Genomic DNA, 9,188 nt, shown 5'->3' on the forward strand with positions numbered 1-9,188 from the left:
AAGGAAATAAAAAAAAAGGTCGATTTCAGAAGAAAGGAGTTTTGTAAATGTTTCCCCTCTGACCAACACGAGTTGTTCAAAGAGTGAGAAAGGAGAAGAAGAAGAAGAAAAAGAAAAAATCAAAACAACAAAAAAACATTTCAACAAAGGGGCCAACGTAAAGATATTTTTTGAGTTTTTGATGTTGACGATAATGCATTTGCAGATGACGATCTCAAGAAGTTCAATAATGTCTTTGTATATAGCTGGAGGGCGTCCATTCTTTTTATTTATAAATCTGGACGTTATTAATTATGATGCGACGATGTTTCAAAGCCAAATTATATACGGAATTCGTGGACGATCTAATGACGAGGTATACATCTCGACCCCAAGCGAACCATCATTTTAAAACCAGTGCTCCTGCATGGCTGACAATGTATGGTCTACTCCACTCGGTGGGAATTGTAAACCTGTCGACGTCAAACAGTGTCCATTTTTAAACATGAACTGGTCATGGAGCAATAACGTTGCGAAATGGGAGATGGTGTCAGACGATGGTTCGAAACGAGCCGTCTGCGAATCGCTTCCGGTATTGATGGGTAGCGGGGTCGCTATCACTTATATCAATTTTGTAAGGTATACCTCGTGCGTCTCGTCTTCGTATGTAATTTGTCTATGCAGTACTCCAGTTAGCTGAATAGTAATTGTAATACCTGGAGAAGTTGAACTTGCTCAAGATTTTGATTTTTCTGGGCCCCTTTCTTGAGTACGATATGAAATGAATCGCAGCTCCAAATTCGGGAGTATCCATTCCTGAAGGTAGACCTAGGGAATTTACCTTTTTAAATGATTTGCTTTACAGGAAATTCAATTGAAGTACAAAACAAAAACCTGTGCATCTGTTTTACTTCGAGTATGAATATTCATGATATTACATGAATATTTATTAAACATGATTGAAAATTGTAATTACTTTCATTCTGTGTTTCAGTATGTATGCGTGCAGTATTTCAAAACTCAGGAAATTTGCTTGTTCTTGTTGACTAAAAGTTATGAAAATTCAAGTACGTGATTCATCACTTGAATAATTAATAATGATTATTTCTTTTAACGTTCGTCATTTCTGAGTACGAAGACTGCCAGGTGTCAAGTTTGCAAAATTTCAAAGACTGCTGATATAAGAATACCATAACTATTTCTGAACTCATTAAACTTATCATTTATATATATATATATGTGTGTGTGTAATATATATAATAAAGATGATGATTTCCCATGAAAAAACCAAGGTCTGAGCAAGTTGAACTTCAAAGGGAAAAAATATTAAATGTTGAATCAATTTCGAAAGGGACCAAACTCTTTGTCAATGCTGTGCTATTGCTTATGTATACTACATATTTAAAGTATTTGACATAGGCCTTAGACTATGTATAGGGTTTCATATGTCGGCTTTGTATTCAGTGGAATTTTAAAACCATTTGATTTTAATCTCTGCTTTCAATGTGTCATCTTTAAAAACAATTGGTATATAAGGCTTTATTTTTTTTATTAGTATATATGCCTATTCATTAACTTTGTGGATGTATTTTAGGAGTTTTTTTCAGGCTTACTCGATCGTTCTAGCTATTGATTGGTTCTGTAGGTTTGTTAAAACTTAGTGAATATTCATATTACCTTTTTGATGCATACATATATACTAGTGAGATAAAAAACACGGGCTTTATTTATTACCCAAAATAGAGATAATAATATTAATAATAATTGACAACAATTGAATACAATTGGCTATTAAAATAACTAAAATTACAATATAACGTAGCACAATTCTGTCTATTTGCTAATTTAGGAACATCAAATATACGTTTATCAGAGCACAATTTCAATCATACATAGACTATCTTGACCGTCAAGATTATAACTTCAATTTGATAGTTTGAATAAAGATTAGATTTATGTGCAATCGCTTGGGATATAAGTGACCACTCTAACACGATTGAAATGTGTACATTAACGGTAATACGTTCGTTTCTTCCGAAGTTGACAATTCTGCTAAAAAAACAGACATGACTGACGTCACGAAAACGGCGAAGTGCAATGATCCAATCAAGAATGAGATTAAATATGTTTATGCAAATTACCGAGAGTTACTATGTATATTCTATAACATATTTGATCGGATGTGCTTCTAAATTTGGGAACTCTTTTAAATAACAATGAAACAGCTTCAAATGTAAATTATATGGAAGATCTGACTGCGTTTAGAGTTACTAACCACTTCAATTAGACTTAAAAAAAAAAAAAAAACATAATATGTTTTATTAGAATTTTTTTTTTTTACCATCGTAACTAGGAAATTAGGATGAAAACGTGAGGCTTCTATCAGCCTTGAATTTGGTTTATATTCATAAAGCCACCAGTACCTGCTGTGATGTCAGAATAGTCGACCTGACAAGTTTTCAATCAAAACATAAGATTTTTTCCCCGATTTATTCAAGTAGACAAAACGGATTTTTTTGTTGTTCAGACTTTAAAGTATCTTTCCATCTGATTTAACGTAATGTGTGGGCCCTTTTGGAATACCCTTCGCCTGCACAGAGCAAAGAAGTGGAAAAAATACCTAGGCTACATCGTTTTGTGATTTGTGCCAAAATTCCTCATCATTATCTGGTAGTCAACCTTAGTAAGATCACACACTTACAACCTAATTGATGTTTCGTATGGACACTTTATTAAGAAAACAGATAATGGATTAGACGTAATAGAATTATTGGGACAAGACTTGAAGTGGTGAAGGTAGGCGTGGCGGAAGGGTGGCGGTGGGGCTTGCGGATGTAGCCATTTTAAATTGCATTGTATACCTTTACTTTGTAGACTAAAACAAAATGAATGCCTTCTTTCTGCGAACCAGGTAGAAATGAACCGAGGAAGTCAACTTTAAGAGTCAGTTTCTGGTACCTATTTCACTTAACCTCATTCCACTGGTCTAAGGTCTAAGTTTTTATGAAAATATCACGAATTTAGGGGGCAGAACACCAATGGTGTCTGGGGTCTTCACTGGAAGATTGTAGTGTTGTAGATGCCACGGTGGCCCTGATGGGACATTGCAAATTTCGATTATTCTCTGTGCAAATTTCTAAACATTTTGTAGACTGTACGAATTTCAGTGTTCCATCGAAATTTTGACTTTTAACATCAATAGAGAATATCGAAACTAGTCAGTTAACGATAATGTCTATATATATATATATATATATATATAATATATATATATATATATATATATAATATATATATATATATAATATATATATATATATATATATATATATATATATATATATATATATATAGTCTATGTCATATTTCGGCCATCAATTCTGAAATGCCATGTTTTTCAGCTTCAAACTTTAATTTATCAATACTATTTCAAACAATATTGTATTTTCTTCTGTAGTATACCTGTAGCCATAAACCTGAATTTGTTAGACGGCTAAATGAAATTCTCCCATCAATGACACTATATAAAGCCAAACCTAAAATGAACAAAAACCAACGCTTTCCGTTAGGGAGACCTAAAAATAGATTGGTGACGTAGCTTGGAAAACGTTGGTTATTTTTGAAAGTTCACAAAGACGCGAGCGAGTTGGCCTTCAGTGTATATTAATCTAGTTTCTCTTGGTAAAGCTAAAATGATAACAAGGCATTATTTGATGTTCAGAAGGAGAACGCAGCGGCATGCATGTCTATAGGTAGTGACGTATGCATATTTAATTTAGGCGAAATGATGACGTCAGAGGGTAGGTTTATGAACAGAAATGACAATGTAGTTTGATTAGAAGGCTGAAGTATAAAGTAATTTCTTGTACTTTCAAAGGCCAAATATTGTCTCCAAATATATATTTTTCTTTTAATTATAGAAGCCAATCAAAGAATCGATTTTTTTTTTTTGGTGGTAATTGCGTACTAATAATGATCAGTTAATGAAAAGAGGTAGCAAATTGGAGTGGAGAATAGTTTGGAAATATTAATTGCATGGTGTTTCGAAAACCCTATTTAAATCAGAAATAGAATATAAAATGGTAAAGATTATAAACCATAACTCTAAATTCCTAGTCAAATGTAAAGTAGAATGGTTTATATTACTATAACTTTAATTGTGTGCATGGATTTATTTCATGATTATGGTTTTATTATGACTACTTTTCATGTGAAATTTAGGGGAAAATGCTAGATTCATACAACCTTTACCAATATTTACAGGAAGCCAAACGTTTTACTTCATAATTATTTTCTATTCATTCTTGCTAATTTGTCTTAATTTAAAGCAATGGGGCACTGATTGAAATACAATGCATTGATGATATTTCATTCATCCAATATTTGAATTACCTTTAATAAACAAATATGAAATTAAAACGATCATAAAAATAAGTCAGCAACTATAACTGGTGGTTTCCATGGAAATTGGTTCGCTGGGATGGATTTAAAGCACATCCTGAGCGTGTATCGTTAAACACAAAGATGTCCACGAACGATGTTTGTTAGCTTATACCAAGTCTCCACCCTCCCTCGTCAAGCCTCCCACGGGTCTTAGATAATGACTAAAGTATATGCTTTCGTGCCCCATATATACTGTATGTCTTGGAGTATATGAACGTTTTCATACTGCCTTTATGATGTCTATATGAACCTTTCACATCAAATATATAATAACATGTTGACGTCGGTCATGGCAATCTTGGCTGTAATGTATACTAATTGCTGTTCTTTATTTATTGGGGCGGGGGGGGGGGGGCGGGGCGAGCATGTATAATTAATGAGATATTTTTAGAAATGACAGATAGTAATCTATGACGTCATAACTAGTCCACCAATAGACGATAATCCTTGTATGAACATCTGTACATTTATGTATTACACGCCAAGTTGCAATGGGGCAATTTTCATATATATTGTACAGTTCGGTCATATTTCAAAGCGCGTTTCAAAATCACGTGAATTGGCTATGATCATGTGTGGTATCTGTTCCCTTTCTAAGAGACCTCGTGATACACATTTGACGATGGTTTTTCACAGACACAGTCTCAGTGCAAGCGGGTCGTGGTTGAGAGTATAGATTAGATAAGAAGTTTGGTTTTTTCATGCCAAGGTTCAATTTTGGGTGACTTTTCATTAAATATAAAGGGTTTCTCGAAAGTTTACTGAACTATGATACATTATCAAACAATTTATTCCTAAGAAAAACTAAGAACATCTGCCACATATTGTTACTTGATTGACGGGGTATGATTATATCTAATAAATGCTGTACGCTTTATGTCAAACCTTGGTTGACATGTCTGACCTTGAGGGAAGTGACGTCATAAAGTGTGTTTGCTAGGTTTGCATTCCAGCCGCTTTTACTTATGATCTGCCAAGGAATCTGAAGTGTCGTATTTCTCAGAACCCACCATTTTTTTAAAGAAATCACCACATATTAGTTCTTCTCATGTGCGACCTTAATTGACTTTCCTGTTAGGATACATGGTTATGAATGTACCATTCGATCTCGTGGAAGAAAAAAAAAGTGTTTGGATATAGATGCACTGGAAGTACATTATGTTTCTTTTAATTTATTTGTAATATGATTTGTATATAGATAATAATTAAAACATACCTATTGAGTGCTATTTCGTTCACTTTTAAGTATATTTTGTTATTATATCTTCTTCTCTAAAATTTTTGTGTGTTTTGATTTCATTTTGAATGTTTTCTGTTTTGTCTACCATGCATGATTTAGTCGTTATACGGAGAAGAAAATGATGAAAAATGATGATTTCTTATTAATTTATTCATTAACTACCTTCACATGTTCCAAAGTCATATATCCCTGACGTGCAATACGTAAGTATTGTGATCATCTTAATCATTATAAGTGATGTCACATATAAGGTACTCTCATGTTACTGGAAATTGGCGTTAAAGATAAACATTGCTAAGAAGGTAAAAGATCCATTTTTCTTAGTGCCAATGTTTGTGTATGTGTGTTTACCGCCCTGAAATTCCTTATGAAAGCACACTTGAATGGGTTTAATTATAAAGTATATTGGAAACGTTCGAAACTGTTGGATTTCAATACAAATAAAATACAATAAAACTGAGGATTTAGGCAGTTAGTAGATTCATCAGGTTTGATAAAAGGGTGTGGAGGAGGGGCGCGTGGGTCAGAGGGCTACAGCAGCGGCGTTTGGGTAAGTAAGTTAGCCCGGGAAGACATGGAGGAGCAGCTCGTGGAATATATGGAATAAAGAATCATAACAAAAAACCCATCTGTTTCGCGCCAGGTTTTCGACACAGAACACAATATCTGAACATTTTCTTTGTTGAAACGCTGAAACCCTGTGGTAAACCTTAGCCTAAAATAGCCCAGAACATTATCGTTACCTTGCTTGAGGTTGGGTGGTATTATATCTATTCTCACTCCTTTTCAATGATTTTGAATCTACATGTAACACTTTCAGTTTTGACACGAATAAAGTTTATTGACGATTGACCCACAATGTTATATGAATTTGGTTTAGAAAATTGGTTTCATGGGAGGCCAAACTAGACAAAATTATGTGGTTGGTTGGATGACAGCCAAGTCGAAATTCAGGCGTCACGTGTCAAATGCTATGTTTGGGGTGAGGGAAGGAGGGAGGGGGGAGGGGCATGAACTGGATTTGTTTGTATCAAAATAATGTTACTTCTAGGTGGTCAGTGAGCTTTCAAAGTTTCACGAGAACTACTGTACGCAGTCTTATGAATCTGATATTTAAGATTGTTAAGGTTTTTTTTTTTGATAGCTTATCACAACTTTACTACATTAACTGTTACTCATATGTATTCTGTCGGCTTTGAACATCTCAAAAGGTGATGATGCTGTTTAGGAAAATTGTTTCCCCAGCTTTATGGAAATTAATAATAAATTAATTAATAATATGTACAAGGGTTCTGGTATTTCTGTACAAAAAGAATTAGATAGGAAGTCAAACATCCGCTGTTGGACCATTGTTTTTAGAGAGCTTCCAATCATGCCTTTTGTTGTAGTTGGTAGAGGTTTCGGGACCCAATCCATAAAATGAATTCATTTTATACCAATTTAAAGCGAGTTACCGTATGTACAAACTGTACTTTTTTGGCTAAATATAGAAAAATAAAAAACACTCTTTCCAAGAATACTTACAAACACAGAACGACAGAAGGTTTAGGCTAAAAGAACTGGTTTATAAGTAAAATCGGAACAGAAAGTTCAAAGTATGGTTAAACATGACTTTGAATTTTATATAAAATTCATAATCAATTTTTCTGGAAAAAAATCAACGTTATTTTACATCTTTATGGTGTAATAATCTATAATAATGTTTGCCAACCTCTTGCACTATGGTGAACTTAAGTGTACAGAAAAAAAAAATCAAGAACGTTTGGGAATGTTACAAGTACATATAACACAATAAGTGTTCATTATTCAAATATTACACAAATAATATTGACAGGTATTGACGTGTTAATAAATGTTACTAGTGTTAAGAAAAGCACGTTGATTGCTTTTATCACATCGCTTGACTTACAATATCGTAAAATATCTTCTTAGTAATATGTAATTCTTTGAAATTGACTTTATTATTACTATTTTTTCCTGTGAATTTTTGGAAAAAAAAAAGTTGGATCTAAACAGTCTTTACAATATTTACAGGAAGTTAAACGTTTTACTTGCTGATGTGTCTACATAATCGTTTCATATTCATACTTGTTAATTTTTGGTAATTTGAAACAATGGGTCACTGAATGAAATACAGTACATTAATTATTTTTCATTCATCTATTGTTTTAATTCATTTCAATAAACAAATATGAATATAAAACGATTTTAAAAAACAAGTTAGTAACTATAACTAGTGGTCTTCATTGGAATTGGGTTTCTCTTGTTATATTTGCAACTATAGAATTTCTTTATTCAATTAAATTACGAGGTGTTATTTTGGTATATGAACAGTCTACCACCCCCCCTTCCCTCCCCTCCCCAAATACAAATAAGTGTAGTAACACTTTGGCCGTGTTACATGTTCTAATTGTAACACTTTCAAAATCAAGTATACACTTTGCTACTATACAATAAGGCACTTAAGCAATTGTAACGAATAGGGAATAACACTATTACAGCAACACTTTAACTTTATACATTGTAACACTTAAAATTTCATAGTCTAGACATTAAATCAAGTTACAAGTATAACTTAAACCCACTGAACATTTCCTTATATAAATGTTAAAAGAAACTGTAACACTTTAGCGGCTGATTACTTTTAATGAACCACTCAATTGGTAACAATTTCCCGTGTTAGTGCTATATAGTTCTAAACATTGAGTAATAGCGAACACTCGAAACATGTTACAGATACCTCCAACACTCGCAAAATTCTACCGTATATTGTCACAGTGTTACAGAACCTGTTCTCATCTAGTTCCCTAACTAACAAAAGCTGGTATTTGTATTCTTAGCAGGTATTCGGTTGGTATATGATACAAACTAAATTCCTGTCGGTATTTGTAGCCCATTTTGACTGTTTGAATTCATATATCTATGTACAACAAGAAAAGGTTTAGTCTTTCCATAAGGAGCAGTAGGCCACATAATCTTCCATACGTTGTAACCACTGTCCATGTCTAAACGCGGTATACTCTACTGCGAACCTTTCAGAACTGATTGCCGTCATCTGTGACATCAGAACAATTAATCAAAAAAAAAAAGGAATATGAATATTTATTTCCTGTTTGTGCTTTTTCATATTTATTTTATGTGACTCCATATTAGAGAGAAACAAGAGATTTAGAGGAATTTCTTTCTTTTTCTTTCTGTGAAAAGCAAAACAATGATGTATATGTCTATGATATTGATATTTAAAAAAAAATCAATAATTATTTATTTCCTATGAAAGTGTTGTCACGTTCTCATTGGGTTTTCAACGTTTTTGTAACGCAATTTGTTGTAGGTAAGAAAAAAATAAATAAACGCAGGCATCTGTTTATCCAACTTGTTTTTGTGTATCTCTATAACTTGAGTATATATCTGTTTTGTTTCTTCTTTGAATACTTTATTCCCTCTCACTTAATGTGTGTGTGATGGTGAGGGGAGGGGGGGGGGGAGGGGGAGACGGAGGGGGAGGGAGCGCAGACCTCGATGGGGC

Source organism: Apostichopus japonicus, chromosome 9 (genome assembly GCF_037975245.1).
Source record: "Apostichopus japonicus isolate 1M-3 chromosome 9, ASM3797524v1, whole genome shotgun sequence".
Classification (NCBI taxonomy): domain Eukaryota; kingdom Metazoa; phylum Echinodermata; class Holothuroidea; order Aspidochirotida; family Stichopodidae; genus Apostichopus; species Apostichopus japonicus.